Raw genomic sequence first — 19,561 nt, 5'->3', positions numbered from 1 at the left:
CAATATGCCTTTGTAGCTCTGCCCTCCAAAAGATAAAATCCAAATTCCCACCCCTGCATCTGTGCTGGCCTTATGTCTTGCTTCAGGAAATATGGAAGAAGTGGACAGTTCTGAGCCTAAGCCTCAAGAGGCCTTGAGCAATCCTGAGGTTATTTGAAAACAAGTACCTCCATGAACACAAGCTCAGGCTAGCCTAGGAAGGAATGGAGTAAATCCCCTCTGAGGCCATCCTACCCACCATCCCTCAGTGGTCTACTGGCTGGCATCTGACACACGAGAACAGACGAGACCAGCCAAGCTCAGCCAGGATTAGCAGAACTGTCCAGGTGGCCCATAGACTCAAGAAAAATAATAATTATTTTTTAAACATTAGTGTTGTGGTGGTTTGTTATGACCTACAAACTGATATAGCCAGGACTAAAAATCCCCCAGTTGATCTCTAGCTTATAGATTCTCATGGCAAAGAAAGCTGGACCCTACATAGTGAGCTCTTTCAGGCTGAGTGTAAAAGTAAGAAGAATTTTTAAGCATCAAGAAGCATGCTTACCATTAACTGTACAGTTATCAGGAATTTAGTACTTAATTAAGTACTGAGTACTTAAATGAGACAGACCATGTCCTGTCAGAGCTTATGAGAGTGGGCCCTTCACATTTACAAAGGACTTTCCTATACAATGGTTCATTTGATTCCCACATTCCCCCATTCACAGTTAAGAAAACTGAGGTTCAGAGAAGACCATCGATTTTCCAAATTTTCATGCAGCCACTTAGTAAAGTCACATGGTCCACTAAGAGTCAGAGCTTTTCATTATTCCAACACTGGGACCAGATCACTAAAAACTAAAATCAGAATTTAAAGGCACTAACGTACAGGATCAGGATCCAACCCCACAGCTCTGATGCCAATCCCTCTACTTATTCTAGGATATCAATTGTAAGTTGAAGACAGTAACTGTATTCAGAGCAAGGAGAGGACATTCCTGGTCCTCACAGTTCCAGCTCCCAGCCCCAGTGCTGAACGCATGGAGGACGACAACTCCTCTGCAGAGTTGCAGAAGTCTAGGGATTCAGGATGATGGGATCAAGGTGCTCCAGTGTTCCTCAATCCTGCCTCAGCTCTGTGTCCCTCTGCATTGCTGTCCTTCTCATAGAAACTGACTTCAATCCAAGGGGTAAAATGGTCCCTGGCAATTCCAGTCTTCGGTTCAAGATCTAAGAGATACTCTGAATGGCCACATTAATTCCCTGGATGACTCATGCCCAGCCTAGGTTGCTTGCCAATCCCTGAGTGAAGGGCTGTGTCTAGAGACGGATGCTCTCTGACTGGTCATCTTTCCGTTAAGGTGAGCCACCAAAATAATCAATACATAGTTTTTGATGAATGAGTCTTGGTTCGTAATGGTACAGATCTGTCGCCACTGCTAAGGGCAAACCAGCATCATTTTACCCCTGCATTCCATGAGCTGAGTGTCGTCTAACCAATAACCCTTCCTGAGAAGCAAGACATGGCCTGCAATTGCAAAGGCATCTGTACCCTGAGCATATAATTAAATCGGGGCAAGTACAGCTGGTGGAAGCAGGAAGACATGCACAAACTCTTCAATCTAGGAATGTTCCCGGACCCTGTCATTACGCCCACTGGGACTCGATAAACTCTGTGACTCCAACTGCTCCAGCTGAAAAGTCCTGTCCTGGACTGTGGTTTTCCTCCTTGCTACCTTCATGAGATGTCTTTTCAAATCATCACCAAATTGAAAGATTTGCAAGTAAATCATTGGATGAGGAGTTGATTCAGGAGGTATTCAAGACAGGATGTTACCATGAAGAAAGAAAAGAGAAGCTTTTAAATTAAAAAAAAAAAACAATTTCACTTACTGGGTAATTTTTGGCAGGTTACTTTACCTCTCTGAGCCCCAATATTTGCATCTGTCAATGTCGGTAATAAAATCTGCCTCCTGTGGCCACTAGGAGGATTAAGTATCATTAACAGTCTTAGCACTGCCTAAAATGTGGCAGGTATTTGACAAATATCAGTTCTCCTTTCCTTTATAGATGTGAAATGTCCTGGTCTTATTTGTCAAAGTTAAAGAAGAAACAAGAAAGAAAGAGAAATACCTTTAGAAATTGTCCCTTTTTTTGTTTGTTTGCTTTGAGACAGAATCTTACTAAGTAGCTCACACTGGCTTCAAACTCAAGATCATCCTGCCTCAGTCTCCCAGGTGCTGGGATTACAAGTAAGTGTCACCACACCCAGCTCTAGAAATGGCATTCTCAAAGTCACAGCAAAATCAAATTATATGCCTAATTGCCCAGACCACTCATTAATTTATTCATTTAATTAATTATGTACCACACTCCTAATATCTGCCAGGTCCCCTGCTAGTGCTGTGATACAGCTGCTGATACAGTAAGACAGGGGACTCCAGCTTAAAGAATTAAAGCCTAGTGGACATAACTGGTCCCTAAGGAGGGAAGCATCTGAAACTGTAATTGCATCATAGCCAGTGAACATTGTAGCCACTCTTACATTGTTATTTGCATTCTGAGCTTTTACATCCTCTCTCCCCAAATAACTGTGAGCCAATCTAGGTCAAGGAACTTTTTATGTCCTCCACATTGCTAAGTAAGTGCTAAAATGCCCTTGCTGATTTCCTGGTTTGAAGGGAGAAATTGGGTTGGAGACAGAAGTGATCTTTCCATTCTTCCTGTGATCGACAATTTTCCTCTGTCTAAATCCTTAATTAAGGAAGATCACGTTCTGCTTCTCTTCACACACAGTATCACAGTGCCTATTTAAACAAGCCATAGCACTTTCTCATACCTCAGTTTTATCAACTGTGAGATGGACATTGTAGCACTTTCGCATATTAATCCCATTTTGAACTCACAGGATGCATTCTGAAGTAGGGATAATATTTTATTCATGATTATGTTTCTGCATCTAGCAATTTATGACACAATAACAGCTTATAAAAACAGACACCTCCTATTTCTTTGAAGTCTGGAGGTTGAATGGGCCACTCAGATATTTGCTGGGCTCAGATGATGTTGACAAATACACTTCTGATACATCACTGCTAAGATCATGGGTTATTTGGAGGGACTGCCTTGTCCAGGATGACCTTGGCTGAAATAACTGGGTTTGCTCCCTATGTCCTCTCAGGGATGATGGGGTCTCCTAGAAAACTAAGGGTTAACAGACGAGCACTCAATTTATTTAATGGCATCACAAGTTATCTTTGGAAAGCCACTCTAACAGACAGATCTATGTGAGTAAAGAGAAGAAGATAAAGAAAATGGATGTTCTGATTCCCCTTGTGTATTCTGAGGGAGAAAATACCCAACCTTCCTGGCAACTTGGAGATGTGTTAAAATGTGATGTGGCTGCTCATTTGTGTTTGACGTTGGTACCATTAAGCTGGGTGCCAAGTGGCAGCAAGGTGAGAGAATGCAGAGCTGGAGAAATAGGGGCAGAAAGGCATTAGTCAGATGGCAGCCTGCACCCTAACACCCCTCTTCCAACTTGGTCCTGTGCTCTTCCAAGGACCACTTGGCACCCTGAGATAGAGCCATGAGTTGAGAGCCTCTTCGATCACTAGAGACAGGTGAGAAGGAAACATGGCTCATGGGAATTCAGGTGAAGCAAACCACACAACCCAGGTTGATCGCAGCCTCTCAAGTGGATGAGAGTTGTGGGCAAATCCCATGATAGAGGCAGCCTCTCCCCAACTCCCCAAGCAAGGAAAACAGCCACTGAAATTTGCTGAGCATCACGGACAGATCATATCCCAACCATTAAGTGGGCAGGTAATGTGATGTTCAAATGTAACTGGACTTCTTAGCTTCAATCCCTGAAGTCTCTGCTGGAGAAAAAAAAAAAAAATTGCCTCTTGTTTTTTTCCCTTATCTCTTCTGAAGTCTGGGTTGTCAGAGTTAGCAGCGAGCTCTGCAGTCTGGAATATGTTCTCCATTGTGTTCTCCCTGTGAAGAAAATTGCAACGTGAAAAGGAAGGGGGTGGAGAGGAACATTACATTCTAAACAGTCCCAGGGAGATAATTGCAAAGTCTCCTTTGCACTCTCCTCATTCCCCCTCCCTTCCCACCTCTCTGACTGTTCTTCTGCCTTCAGGCCCTGGCACAGGGCCTGCTGTATCACTGCTGCCGCACACCGACCAGGACACCAAGACCCTGGAGCTCGGGCTTCCCTGCCGTGAGTTGCCAGCTCCTGCTCCTTCTTCCTGGGCAGCATGGCATCCACACATTGTTGTGGCTCTGCTTAGGGAAAGATGGGCTCTTTTGTTCTTCTTGGATGTTTGAGTTATTCCTTTAGTAGTTTTACTGCTGCTCAGGTGTGACTCAGTTGAGGTGGAGTCCAGGATTTAGCAAGTAATAATCTCATGATTTCATCTTAATTCCCTCCTCAGAGTCCAAAGGTGTGTCACATATCTGTATCCTTGATTTCATTTAATCCCCACGACCATCCTAGGATATGTTTCATTCATTTTTCCAAGTTAAAGATAAAATGTGAGTTCAGGTCATTTGGCCAATTTCACAAGTGGACAGAACTAAGATCTGAAACTGGATTTGTCTGATTTCTTAGCTTTAATTTCTGAAATCTCTGCAGGGAAAAAAAAATGACTCTGTTTTTTCCTTACCTGTTCCCACTTCCTTAAACTGAAAAAGGCAATCTGGAGTCAATGTTCTTGGAGTCTTAGAGAAAGAAACAGAAACCTTAAATGAGGTGGTTCCAGAAGTAGCTACCTGATCCACTTCCCCTCCTTGAGATGCAAGAGGAAGAAGTTTCCAGGAGGTGAAGTGAGTTGACAAGGTCACTCAGCTTTAGGTTGAGGTTAGAGGAAAAAAAACCCATACAGTTCTTTCTGTTACAGAGATAAAAGGAATTTAGACTGCCAGGCCACTAACCAGTCCGGGAAGTCATGCTTAAAAGGATCATTGTCTGTGCCCTTCTGCACAGCTTGGAAGAACAGCCACAAAAGTAGAAGGAGGAGAAGGAAAAAGAAAGAGAGAGGAGGAAAAGAGAAAGAGGAAGTGAAAGGAAGAAAAAGAGGAAGAACAGAAGAGAAAGTTTTCTTTTCCTATATGGAAAATAAGTATTTGTTTATTGAAAGGTATATAAAACGTTCCATTCAATTTACTATTTCTTTTTTTTTTTTTTAAATCTAAGCTCTGGGTTTCTTGGGTCTGTTTGTCCCCATTTAATGGATTAGAAAACAAAGACACTAAGTCATCTGAGATCTGAAGGCTAGGAGTCTTTCTCTACACCAGTGGTTCTCCCTACAACAACAGTACTGGCATTGCTTGGGAACTTGTGATAATCGAAGATACTCAGGCTCCGTTCCAGACTTATACAGTCAGAAACTCTGGTATCTGAGGCCCAGCACTCTGAGTTTTAACAAACCCTCTAAGTGATGCCTTTAAAAAAGAAAAAAGCAAAAAAACAAGGTCTCACAATAGGGCTCATGGTGACCTCAAACTCTCGATCCTCCTGCTTCAACCTCCCTAGTGCTGGGGTTACAGGCATGTAGCACACCAGCTCCTCTTAGTAATTTTGACACAGCTAAAGACTGAGGACTATGATGCTACAGTGCTTTGTAATGAACAGTTAATAGCAAAATCCAGTTATGAGTTCATACAATTTAAACATTTGTTGCTTTAACTAGAGAATGTTCTGAAAGCCATTTTATTTTGACCTTGGACAAATCAGTTGGAAAAAGGAGGAGCCTGCAAGCTTGTAGAAATCTAATCAGCCATGCAACGTGTGATACGCTGTCATTGATACCTGGCACAAAACAGCAGGTTGCTACTTGAAGTACAGAGGTGTGCACGGAAGAGGTTCTCATTGCTTCCTTCTGTTCTGTGTCCTGCTGGGCCACACCAGCTGTCAAGGCCACGTTAGTAAAAGATGCCCTTGTCCAGGGACCTCAGGGCATTGGTGAGTAGCCACACCAGCTTCTTCAGAGGTGAAGTGACTTACCCTGTGACACCCAGCACAGAGTGAGGTTGGGGGAGGTGATCCATGCATTTCCTGTCATTGCCAGTGTGTAATGAATGTGACTGCCAGATGACATTGGCACAGGCTTACTACAACAGTGCTTGAAATGACTACTCTTTCTGCCTCGCTGCAATACTTGTCACACAACTGGATGAAAATGATCCCAAAATCAAAGAATAACCTTGGAGTGGTTTATTTTTTTTTTTCCTCTTATTATTCTTAAACCTTGGGTTAGTTGCATTTTTTAAAAATGTTTTCAAGATTTTTCAGTGGGAAAGAGATTATAATGGAGGTATTTACATAATTCCTTCAGTTTTCAAAGCACACAAAAATTGAGCAATGTTTAGTTAATCCAGCCTACTAACATCTGGTGACAGCTCTTCACTCTGTGTCTGAATTTGCTGACAGAAACTACCCCCTCCTTAGTGTCACTTCCCTCCCCACTCTCTGTTTGGGTTTCTGCTCCACATTGCTGTGATTTGGCCCCGGAAGTCACCACCAGCAACCTCATTGTCACTCTTCTCTGGCCTTCACTCTGCTGCCCTTCCTTCCATTGTCAATATTCTTTTTCCTCCTCCTCCTAGAATCCATGTCCTCTGCCTGGTCCCCAGACATTGCTGTCCTCTAAACCCTTTTGATTTCTCCCTCTCTATTCTGGTCATACAGATCATGCTGCCCTTTTAGAGTCAAAGCCCTTAACTAACCAAGTAACGTGAGGAAGAGAGGGTATACAGATATAAGAAAAAAGAATCAGGAAATTCTGTATGCTCTGACATGGAGATATGATAATTTACATAACAATCTTCTAATGATAGAAGTAGAGGTGCCAGCTTTCACATTTATGATTATATTACATGGTTAAAACACAAGCCTACCTGTCTTAAGAATAATAGATAAGACAAAGGGAAAGAGCAAAACTGAAAGACCAGCCAGGGCAATGCTGGTAGAATGGAGATGGAGAAAAGAGACATATAAGGACATAAAGGCCCTCATCTTGAGTGATGTAGCTTTTCGAGGAGAAGTGCAATAAGCTAATTATTTCAATGCATTCATTCATTTCACACACATTTCTGGACCAACTACTGTGTCCTTGGGGGCTCTGCCAAGTCCTGAAGATGAAGTGTGGAACAAACAGGCAGCCAGTCTCAGACTTCATGCAGGTTTCAGACTAAAGAGAAAGGAAGGGTGACTATTTCAAGAAGAGCCAATGTAGCCTACCACAGGGGACAGAGATCCCTGGGTCAGAGGTTCTCCAAGTGTGGACCTGACCAGCAGCAGGAGCCTCACCACTTGTTAAGGACACACGTGCTCTGACCTCTACCCTCTACACGTGGAGGTGGCAGCCCTGCCCACAAACTCCTGGGAAGGGGGGGTCCTTGCACAGCTGCAATTTGGAAGTCACCATTGAAACCCAAGATGCAGGAACAACTTCCTGGGGCTGGAATTGGTTTGGAAAGGCTTAAGACAGGAAGTGACCTAGGACCCTGATCTTCAAAGGAAAGCAATTTCCCCAGGAAGACAAGAAGAGCTGGCAGGAACATTCCAGGAATTCCAGGTGTTTGTGCTCCTGAGCCAACTCACAATAGCTCCTACTCTCAGCTTTTCTCAGCAGATTTAGACATAAAGTAAGGGAAATGATGGATGCACAAAGTTATTCATTGCATTTTTGCAAACAATCTAAATGCCCTTCAGCTGATGACTTGTTGACTAAACTCTAGTTCATGCATATAAGTGAGTACTATCCCAGGCTCGGAAGGAGACAAAGTCTGTTCCTAGTGATGGGGAGATAAGCTTTAGGGAAGGCCCCATGCTTCTTATTGAGAAAATGTCTATGTTTCACACATGTGTTGAATACTGCAGAGAAACCTAAGAAACTAGCGACAGAAGTTTTAGCTCTCCAGGGGAGAATTTTGAGGTCAGGGAGACCAGAATGGAAGATTTTCAATAGATACTGTGTTGTATCATTTTGGTTTTGTTCTTTGTACATAAGATTAGCAATTCAAAGAAATATCTTTTCAATACAGGGACAAGTAGAGAAGTGAGACCTTCACTCAGGTCTCACTATTCTAGTGACTCCTGGGGCCTTTGGTAGGGTGGGGGATGTGACAGGGAGGGGTACTCCATGTGGTGTTATGATTATCACTTTCAGTACCTATTTTCTTCTAACAGGATGTGCATTGTGGGGCCAAGCTCTGGACCAAAAGTGAGAAAAGCTGCTTGCTGTTCGTGGTACAACCTTTGAGTTCCCGGTATTTGGGAAATGGTCACTGAATAGCAACAGCAAGGCCAGGGTGGGAGGGTTGGGGGTGGGACACCAACAACCACTGTGGTGGGAAGGAGGCCCATTCAGAAAAAGAACAATTTGTGGTTTCAGGCAGCTGAGTGAGAGCAGAAGGGAAATGAGAAGCCTGCAGAGGGGAAACACTGACCCTTGCCTCTATCCAAAAAAGGAAAAAATATATAGGTGCAAAAGAAGTAGCCTTGAGTGCAAAATGCTTCTTCCTTTAGCAGCTTTGAGACCTGCAGAAAATGCCACCTTACCTTTTCTTGTTGGCTTCATTTTCCCCACATCCCTGGAAAAAGAGGAAGCTCACCATTACAAAGTGTTGATTATGGCCAGGTTCTGTTTATTAACCCTCTTTGTTGCCACATTTAATCCTTTCCCCAAATACTTCCAATTAAACAACCCACTTGCAGATGTGGAAACTGAGGCTCAAAGGAGCAAAGCAACTTGTACAAAGTTGCAATGGTGGAATCAGGATTTGAACCTAGTTCTTCTAGACTCCAAAGTCTACTCACTGATTTTGTATTCTGCTGATCTAGGGAAAGTCCCATCCTCAGAATCTGAAATCACTCACAGCTGAGCTTGCCTGAGACCAAGCCTCAGATCCCTGGATTTGAAAATTGCAAGTGAAAGTAGTGGCAAGTATGGTGAAATCTGTAAGAATACAAAAGAATTTGCCAAAGAAATCTTGTTTAAGACAGAGTAAGGATTCCCAGGATTTATCTGCTTGGATAACCACAGTTTGTGTTTGCTTCTGTAAAAATACTGGTTTATCAAGTCTATGAACTTGATGGCAATCTTATGCCCATCCATCACAGGAGTTTTCTGTTTGCACATTGTCCAATAGCCAGGCCCACACAACTCTCTAGCTGCAAGAATACTGTCAAGATAAAAGTTATTTGGAAGGGATATGACCTTCTCTTGGGTTTCAAAAAAAAAAAAATCTTGCAGATGGCTTTAAACTGAAAGGCACCTTAACTCAAATAAGATATGGCATCTCTGGGATTTGTTTATTGAATCATTCAGCGCGCTCAGGATCCAGAGATAATTGAGAGAGAGCTCTAGTCTTTACATGACTTATAATTGGTAGAGAAAACCAACATACATGAGTATAGCACACACTCCAAATCAAAGGCCTCAGCAAATGCTAAAGAGCACAGAGGGGCAAGTAGTTAAGTCTCTCTAGGATTAGGGTGATAGGGGGATGGAGAATTTTGAGAAGCCTTTAGAGGAGGCAATCTTTGAGAGGAGCTTGTAAGAATACAAAGAAGATATTCCAGGTAGGAAGAGGAACAGGAAGACTTGGAAGTTTTAAAATTCATTATGGGTACAGGAATGTTGTTCACAGAGTTGATCTGCCACCAACTTGCTTAGATGTCTCATTTTGCCTCTCTGATTTGTAGTTTCAGGTATAATTCATACATACAATGGAAGGGAGGAAAGTGAGAGAGAGAGACTTATTTCCGTATAAGGTAAGAAGAGGTACCAAATTCATTGTCAGAGAGTCTTTGGTTGGGTTTATCAGAACTTCAGGCATCTCTCTAAGACAGCACATGCATTTGACTAAAAGACTATGGAGGAAAGATTCCAAGGTTATTTGATGGCTGTCATTCATATTGCCTCATATTGTCAAGTTCTCAGGAAAAGAAGTAAAAATTAAAAAAAAAAAAAAAAACAGCTAGACAGCAGAGAGCAGCCAGTCTTGGCTCCATTGATTGCTGCTATACTGGGAGAATCAAAAGATGGAGTCCTCTCCTAGCCTTGCGCTATTCCCTATAACTAGTACCAGCTAGTAATCTCCCTCTTGCTAGCCAAATCCAGTTTCAACATCAAATATTTCTGCATTCCTTTCCCAATCAACCAAAACAGGACAGGCAACTCTCTTCTATGTTTCCACTACTACAGGTTTCTATCATGATAATTGTCACCATACCCAATTGCAATTTTCTATTTATATTTTAACATCTCTCATTGGACTGCATAACTCATCAAGACAGGCCTCATTCCTCTTTTTTTATGTCTCCAGTTTGTTAGGGAACATGGACAAAGTAACTGTTGAATACAAAGAAGTGAACAGATGAGTGGGAAATGAAAGAATGAAAGACGGAAGGTGGAAAGTAAATTACCAATTGCCACAGTGTGGTCAAGAAAACTCACTGCCGGGGTTGGGGATTTAGCTCAGTGGAAGAGCGCTTGCCTGGCAAGTGTAAGGCCCTGAGTTCGGTCTCCAGCACCGGAAAAAAAAAAAAAGAAAACTCACTGCCAACAGTATGAATGATGTACACCGGAGGTATGAACACCACTTACAGGAGTGTGATGAAGGAACAAAATCCCAGAAAAATAAGTACTTATTACAATTTTTCTTGGGACCATATTTTACTTCCAATCTGCTGGATTTTGAAAAGTCAAGTGAGTTTTGGGGGGCATTTTTCTATGGAAAATCAAAAGGGACAATATATTTGTAACTTCAGCAGCTAGCTTCTGAGAACAAAAGGGCTTTTAGAAGACAATAAAAAAAAATTTTAAGAAAAAAAAAGAGCCATTATTTGATATGTAAGATGGCAGGCTAGAATAAAATGGAAGAATTGAGATGGCTGTTGCTGAGCCACAGAAAAAAGGTGGGGAAGTCTAAGAAGATAATGATATAAGTGATGATAATGGTGACGGTGATGGGGGTGGCGGTGGTGACAGTGGTGAGAATTGTCAATATTTTGAGCATCTCAATACATGCCAAGTATTCTTCATGCAACATTTTGTTTGTTCTTCATAGCAACCCTAGGAAGGGGTATTAGCCTGGTGCCTATTTTACAGGTGAAGAAAATAAAACTGAGAAAGTTTAAATAATTTGCTCAGGATTGCATAATTCATAAGTGGCAGAGCCAGGACTTAACCCCAAATTGGAATCCAAAGCTTATTCAGCTAAATACTGCTATTCTGCTATCCACTTTCCCATTTGTGATTAATATACTCTTACTTAGCATCTTGTTACCTTCATGTTGATATTTCCTGCACCCTGCATAACCGTCTATTGGAGTCATTGCTAAGAATAAATAAATTTTGTATCAAATTTTGAGTAAACTTTGTATCAAATTTTGTTCCTTGGAAAGTAGTTCAAAGGCCCCTAACACACTAACTCAACAGTGGTTGGGATAGGTATTACAAAATGAGAGCCTGGAATTGCACAGGGGACAGCATCCAGAACTTGATTTCAGAAGGTAGAAAGTCAATTCAAATGTGCTAAGATGAGCCCACATGTCAAATAGGAGCCACCAAATTGTCACATAAATGGCATTGGTTCTGCAAGTTGCCCCTGTTTATCTAAAGGCAAACCTCAAATCTTATCCCAAGCCTGAAAGAAGTCACAGATCTTTGCTTTGGGAAAGATAATCATGGAATCCATTGATACTAAGAAACTAGGTTGAGTGTCTGATCCATTCCATGGGATTTTATCTCCAAGTTTTCTACTAATTGCCAACTCTTCAAAGCTAGAAAACATGACCATTAACTCCCAGTCACCCAAAGGATAGGGGATGAAAGCGTCTCGTTAATTTTATAACCTGATGAATAAAAAGAGTCTTCAGCTGGCAAAAAGTGGATTTCTAGATATCCAAAATGCATACTATAATATGAAGAATATTATACTATAATCTAATATTCTTCCTCAGCTGGAGCAAGAATGCCTTGCAGTTTACAAGATGCTCTGAGGAACATCACCACCATGAGGAAATCGTAGCACTACTTGCACTAAAGATAGAAAATCTCAGAGAAGTTTAATTATGTATACTAGGATGCACAGCAAATAGGGAATGGAACTGGCGTTTTTCTGTGTTTCCTTACCCATCACTCAATGGCATTCTGCCACCTGCTCTGCCCTACACTTTTAGTCACTATTCTTTTCTAGCCCACATAAATAGTTTTCTCACTAGCAACCCATACAGAAGTTCAGTTGATAAACTTAGTACAAAGGAATTTATTATGGAATACAGACAATTAAATATAGATAATTATAAACTCATAAGTCTAAGATTCATGTTCTATTAATATTTTTTTGACTGAAAGTTAGCACATAGCAAATGTCTGAATTCAGCAACGATCATGTTACCATTTTATTTGGCTAGGAAAGTGTCTGGGGAGTCCTCAGCTATGAGATAACTCTCTTCCAATTAGTCACTCTGCCTGTCAAATCAAACTGAGAACTCACATTTGAGCTGAAAAATGCTCTCAATCAGGATCCCTGTAATTTTCCTCCTAAAACAATGTCATCAGGTACTGTCAAGAGTTGTTTACTTGAGAGAAGTAAAAGGAGCACTCAGTGACATCATGCTAATAAAACCAAGAGCCTTTCCTACATCAGCCAGGGACTAGGGTACCAGGCCAGGGACTAGCATCCAGCTGCAGCTTGTACTTACACGCAGGATACATGAGAAATCCCTAAGAAAACTAGAAGAGCAAATAAAGAACTATCCCCAGCCTCAGTCATAGAGGTCAGACAAAGCTCTTTTGGAGTCAAATGACAAGGCCATATTTTCAGCAGCCAGTTGCTCATCTCTCTTATTGACCAATGACCACTTCTTACATGGAACATGCCTATTAACCCACAGCCCAAATCAGTGAATAAGGATGGAAATGAACGGTCACAGATTGTTATAGTTTAAAAATCTTGATTCTTCTAGTTATGTGACTTTGGATAAGTTGGTTAACCTTCCTGATCCTTATAGTCCTCTTCTGTAAAATATAAGGGCACAAAGATAAAGGGAACCCCTGTATATGAAGTAACTAGCACATAGCTAAGAACTCAGTAATCTGGATTTAAATCTCATGCAGCATTTAAAACTTACAGAAGGCTAAAATCACCCTTGAGAATCCTTTAAATTGCCCAGAGAGAGCAAAGTACATGCTTTATGTATTGTACAGTAGTTACTGTATATATACAAATATAATTTGAAAGTTGTAATTACATATAAAATAGCATGTAGTTGAATCTGTGTAAGTAAAATAAACATGAGAAAACTCCACTCTAGATAGAAGCTTAGCCTTTACAATATTACTGTCCTGGAAGTAGCAGATAAAAGGAAGCATATTCTCTATCCAAGGCTCTCTTTGTGTATCTTCTCATTTAATCTTCACAACAGCCCCAAAATGTAGTAAGGAAATTAAGGAAAAGAGGAATGGAGTAGCTTAAATAAGTTCACACAGTGAATATAGCATACAGACTTGACTCACAAAGGAGATGAGATCTAGCTATACAGAAGAACTACAAATGAAATTGGAACTGCATAAGTATTTTAAGATGACAGTTTGGAAGAATAAATATGAGTGACAAAGGACTGATTCAGATGACACTTCCTAAACTTGGGATTTCAGAGCTGGAGGGACCCTAAGTACACATAGCCAATGTAAGGGAAAGAAAGTTTGAGATAGGATCAGAAGTTAAGAAAAAACTATTCTAAAGTCAAAATCCAACTGCACCTGAAAGGATAGAAAGGTGGGCAAGCTTAGTCAAATGCTGAAAAAATGGAAGCAAATACATCTGTGTTGATTATGGGGTGTAAAGTGTGAGGTCAGGTGACTTTTGGCTTAGTAGATATATAGAGAAGCATAGTGGGTGGCAATGATGGGAAAGGATGGATGATGTGAAAAATTAGCCAAGGCCATATTGTGTTCATCTCTGAAGTGACACTCCTGGAATTTGATGTTGATCTTAGGGGGTCACTGAAGACTCTTGGACTGTGGAACAAAAGTACAAAAAAGAGCATTTGGGGAAGACCAAACTAATCCTGGCCAACATGTTCAGGTCATTAAACCAGCTGGACTGCCCCTCCATGAGAAAGAGATAAAAAACAGTCCTACAGCAGGGTCATCTGTACCCAGTAAACAAATCACTAAACAAATGTGTCTGCTTTCAGGATGAATCTGGACTTTCCAGGCCTTGGACAGCATCTTCACATACAACCCACACGGCCTCTGCTGAATGTCCCTTGTGGCTTAACGAAAAAGTCATTCCTGGCACTAGTTGTTGGTGGTTTATTTTCAAAGCCCCTTGTAAATTGAGTATCCTGGAAGATGCCTTCCCTGAGCCTTTTCCCCTGCACTTAATTCTTTCCATGGTCACTGCTTCCCCAAATTAAATTTACATGTGCACTTGGCAATCCACTGCCAGCAATTTAACCTTCACTACGAGACATCTCTGACTCCTGGTGTCTGGAGTTTCAGTAGCAAAGTGTTTTCTCCTCAGTATCTTCATTGTATATTCACTCATTTTAAAAATCCACTAGTACCAAGAAAGCTTGTTTTGCAAAACTGTGATCAGTGAGTCTTGATCAAATGGAGCCTTTGTTTGTTTTAAAGAACATTAAGGAAATTCAAGGATGGAGTTACTTGTGTGTTGGATGGTGGCACAGAGTGGTGAAGTGTGGTTTTATGTGGTGTTAGATATTGTAAATACCAGGGACTGACAGGTAGGTGAGGAAGTGTTGGTGACTGGAGACTGACAGAGCAAAAGGGTCCTATAAGAAAAAGTCACAGGACTTTGAAGACTGGAAGAAATTCTACAGGATCAAGGACTAGAGAGGAATGGAACCAATAAAGGGAAGATGACAGAAAATACAGAATATGTGAGATTCTGGGAGTACTGCAACCCTTCTACTACTTGTTGCAAACTTCACTGTAAAATTTTTAGCTCAGTTTATTGCTTATTTTGTTCTGCATGAAGACATATTATTCACCAGAAGTTGATCTAGAAATATATTTGTTTTATAGCTAACTTTATTCTATAAAACCAAAAACCTCATTGACTTGTTTTTCTGCAGGAGAAAACATAATATAAAGGTTAATCCTTACCTATTACATTAGTTTCCTCATTGCCCCATCAATTTTTTTTTAAAAAAGAGCTGGTTCCCAGCAAGTCATTCATGATCTTTCTTGTACTTCAAATGTTCCCTCCTACTCTCCCTACATCAATCTACTGCACTTTTATTGAACATTCGTGCTCCATTCCATATAGTTATAGAAAGATTGAGAGCATGTCCAATAGAGTCAGGTGGATATCAGCTTGGAGTACAGCTCAGCCATCTGACAGACCTCTGTCCTTATGTAATTACTAATTCCTCAAAACATTGATTTCTTGATCTGTGAAATGACTATTAAATAAGAAAACATATGCTGGCTTCCAGCACACTTCTGGATATGAAGCTGGTGTTCAGTAAACTACAGCTGCTCTAGCTACAACTTCTTGGGTTTCTTTGGTGCATCTACCACTGTGTCACCTGTGCTTCATTTCGGCTCTGTGTTGACGCCTTCATGTGCATGATATTTATCTCCCAAATCAGACTTTTTGGATGTCAAGAATCACATATATGTTCATGACAGTCTCCAAACCAACCTTTGCTCTCCTGGTGCCAACTTCCAAGAAGTTGCAAGCTTTCTATTTTCCTCTTATTACTACTATTTCCCAATCCAGGGCCTACTAGAATTTTGCACAAATCTCTTAACCAGAGATACCTTTTTTTCTAATCTATTCCTTTTCCTTCCTTTTTAAACTCAATGCATACCAGGGACAAGATAAACACACAGCATCTTTCTCTCTAATTTCCAAAACAATCCTACAAGTATCCGCTACTATTCTGTTCTATAAATGAGAAAGCTGAGTGAAGCTAAGAGTGGTTGAGTTTTATATCCAAGGCTACCCAGTAAATCACCAGGTTAGAGTTCAAACACAGGCCTGCCTCAACAACAAAATTCTTTCCAGAATGTTCTATACCACCTTAACTTAAAGTCTACTGCCCAATTCATCTTTCTAATTCACAGATCTGCTCAAACCTGAAGGGACTCCTTTTTATTAAAAAAAAAAAAATGTGAATTCCTTGGTATGAAAAACTTCCTATACCTGATTCCAGCCAATAGCTTAAGTTTTATCTCCCTGCTGCCATTTATGAACCCAGCATGGCAAAAAAAAAAAAAAAAAAAGTTCACTGTGTTTCAATGAAGCCTGGCTCTTGTCAACTTGTTGAAATTGGCCCCTCTGTTGAGAATGGCCCCCAGGCTGGCACCTCATCACTCATCTCACACACTGCTTCTTCCTTGTCCACCCTGCATTCCACATGTTCAGGTAGTGTTTACCACACACCAAGCAATTAAGCCTTCGATGCAAATCAGCATTTATGGTAAGCTAAGGGCTGTGACAAGGTCAGTACAAGGGTGGATTAGGGGGCCACAGAAGAGAAACATCAGCCTGTCGGGAATGCCTTTCCGGGAAAGGTGGTGAGTTGTTTGAAACTGTAGGGAAAGGTAGCACTTAGTAAACAATCTCTTCTTATTCTGAGCATTCACACTTTTGTCTAGGTCTTTCTTAAGTCCACACTTTCTCCTTCATGTTGGAGTTACATTTTTTTCAACTCTTTTTTTGACCCCCACTTGACCTACAGCTCTAGGAAGACGGTATCTGTGGCTTTTTCATCCTTGAATCTATTGTACAAAATACTACTCCATTGTGGGCATGGGCCCAGATTTGGAAATGAAAAATTTGGATTAAAAAATCAGACTTTGGTTGGACTAATTAAATTTACTTCTTTAATACTTTATTTCCAGATGTATATTTTACAAAAAAATACTACTACCTCACAAGGTTATTATAACACAAAATAATGGCAAAAATGTTTGTGTTATGTTTAGCACTGTACCTGGTAAGAGCTCAAACAATGGTGGAATCTTTGCATTTCTAATGCATGGTCAGTGGCTTATTATCTTTTATGTACCTCTAAACAACATACAAAGAGTAGTCCCATGTCAACACTTTCAAACTTGAATTACCTTATTCTATTCTAAATTAAATGCATACAAGCATGATCATATTAATTAAAACTGTATCATGGGGGGCTTTTTGGCAAGGCATATTTTTGTTCTGCCTAAAGAGTCATAAAGAAACAGCAGTTGAGGCTGAAAAAGCTAGTGTTTAATCACATGTTGCCTTGCCTGGTGTTTATCAATTACTCTACAAGTAAGCCTAGTGAGTGACTCATTGCTGTCCAGTGTGTATGGACATGTGTGAAAGGCAGTGGGGATGGAGTAGCATCACTCAACCAAAGAAAGAGAAAGAACTTTGTGCAAGGTACTCAATGGGATTCATCAAAAAATCAGGTTTTTCTTCAATAATAAAAGAACCAGTATCTGATTTATCTGCTTTAGAAGCTGGTTATTTTTGCATACTTGATTTTATTTAAAAAAAAACAGAAAGAAAGAAAAAATTTAAAGCCAGGAATAGTGAGAAAATATAATTGTATCATTCCTCTAAGCAGCATTTGTGGTTGGTTTTTGGTTTAGACAGTGGTGATTTTTAATGACCCAGGGTACAGAATGGTCATCTAGGAAAGAAAGACCCATTATATATTCTCAAGTCGGCCCTCCTTCATTCAGTCTCATAGAGTGAGAGGGAAAGGTCAAAATTGCCACGACCTTCAGATGCACATGGTGGCTGCAGTCAATTAGTGACTTAGTTAATCATTGATTATCTTTCTGAACTTTCAGTTCAGAAAGATCTAAACTGAAATTCTCTGCTATAGTTAATGAAATAGCTAAGACTATTGAGCATACTCTAAGTATTCTATGCATCTCCAGGAGTTTTGGGAAGAATACACCCAGGAATGAGATCTATATTCTGGGTGAGAGACATGGAAATACATAACTTTTGAAGGTAGAGTGAAATAGTATGAAATGGAGGAAAAATTTGCATGTTTTATGAGTTTTCAAAAGGAAACAATTGTTGTACATAAGAGTAACGCATTTCCTCCTATAAACAAAAAGACATTTTAGCTGGATGTTGAAGACTAAGCTCAAAAGAAAAGCAAGGAAATTCATTTTTATTGAGCACCTACTCTGTGCCATATGTTTCATATACCACCTTTCAAATAATTCTCATAACGCTCTCAGGTAGACATTGCTATTATATTCCTGTTATAGATAAAAGAAGGCATTTTCCCAAGGCCGCACCACCAAGAAGTAGAAGTCTGGATTCCAACATGGCTCTCGATGATTGTAGGGTCTGTGACTTCACATCCTCTGCTGTCCTGCAGTCTGTACATAGCATATATGAGGCCAACTGTATGATCAACAAGATTAAAACCAAATAGTTTAAGAGTTTCTATCACTGAACCAAGAAGGAATATGTGGAAGCCTTTGTGACCAGTTAATTTCTCTAAGCAGATTGAATACGCTCACTGCCAATACTACTTACCTTATTCATTACCCAGTATAGATTATCTAATTTACAACTAACTTATAACTAATTCAAACAATTAATAAATGTTATTGGATTGGATTGAATGAATTTCTCTCTTGTAGGAAACAGTGTAAAGGTTACTTTTAGCCTAATGCAAATCTAATGATAATAAATTATACAAAATACTGAGTTAGTCAGAGACCTAATTAGGTATTCCATGGACTTTGATCAGAGCATCAACCTACCAGGTACCAAAAGGTACCTAATATCTATGCAAAAGGCCAGGAATTACAAAGAAGCATCATTAAAATGTAATGTGTGCAGGTTTGTGAGTACTCACAGAAAACAACCAATGCCCTTCCCCAATTTGAATGGCTCTGCAATTGTGGTTCCTCCATAGGGTAGAATATTATGTAGCCATTAAAGCTTTCAATGAATCTTCTCTTTGTCCCCTTGCCTCTTTGTTCTCTCTTCAAAGAGGAAATCTTGCTTCTCTTCTCTTTCTAATCTAGTCTCACCCCAAGGTGATCTCATCCAGTCTCTCTTAGCTCTTAATGTCATGCTCCTCTCCCCTTCACTCTTGGTCATCCAACCACTGGCTTGACACTTCCACTCAAATGTTTGATAAATGCCTCAAGCTTAGCATGTCCCAAACTGAACTATTGTTGATTTGTGTCTCTTCCTTGCCTCCCCTTCACACCCTGACCGATTACTCCTGAAGTCTTCCCAGTTTTGATTAATGGAAAGACCAAAAGTACTTGGAGTAGACCCTTGATTCCTCTCTGTCCTCATATGCCACATTGAATCCATAAGCAAATACTATCATCTCACCCTTTAAAATATAAGTAGAAGCACCTGATCTATGTATATTTCTGCAACTGCCTCTAGTGGTCTCCCTGCATCCTGGCTTTACAGCACAGAAGCCAGAAGGGCACCAATGACTTCTATTTCATCAGCGCAAAAGTACACATCATCACTAGGACCATAATGCCCTAGATGAGTCAGCATGTTCATGAATGCAAGTACACACGCACACACACACACAGACACA

At 40.5% G+C, this 19,561-nt stretch overlaps 1 long non-coding RNA gene across 1 annotated transcript in view; it reads right to left on the bottom strand.

The window, feature by feature from the left end:
• Positions 1–2,220: 2,220 nt before the first annotated feature.
• The window catches only part of LOC141421737 (uncharacterized), a 30,296-nt gene continuing 12,955 nt past the window's right edge, over positions 2,221–19,561 (bottom strand). Inside the window, exons 3-4 of the long non-coding RNA XR_012446437.1 lie at positions 8,555–8,586; positions 2,221–3,981 (exon numbers count right to left, since the gene is read on the bottom strand). This is a non-coding gene — a long non-coding RNA (uncharacterized lncRNA). The remainder of the gene's footprint in view (positions 3,982–8,554; positions 8,587–19,561) is intronic.

This window comes from Castor canadensis, chromosome 3 (assembly GCF_047511655.1).
Source record: "Castor canadensis chromosome 3, mCasCan1.hap1v2, whole genome shotgun sequence".
NCBI classification, from domain to species: domain Eukaryota; kingdom Metazoa; phylum Chordata; class Mammalia; order Rodentia; family Castoridae; genus Castor; species Castor canadensis.
Note: the sequence above shows the minus strand (reverse complement) of the source record. Positions and strands in the feature narration are given on the sequence as shown.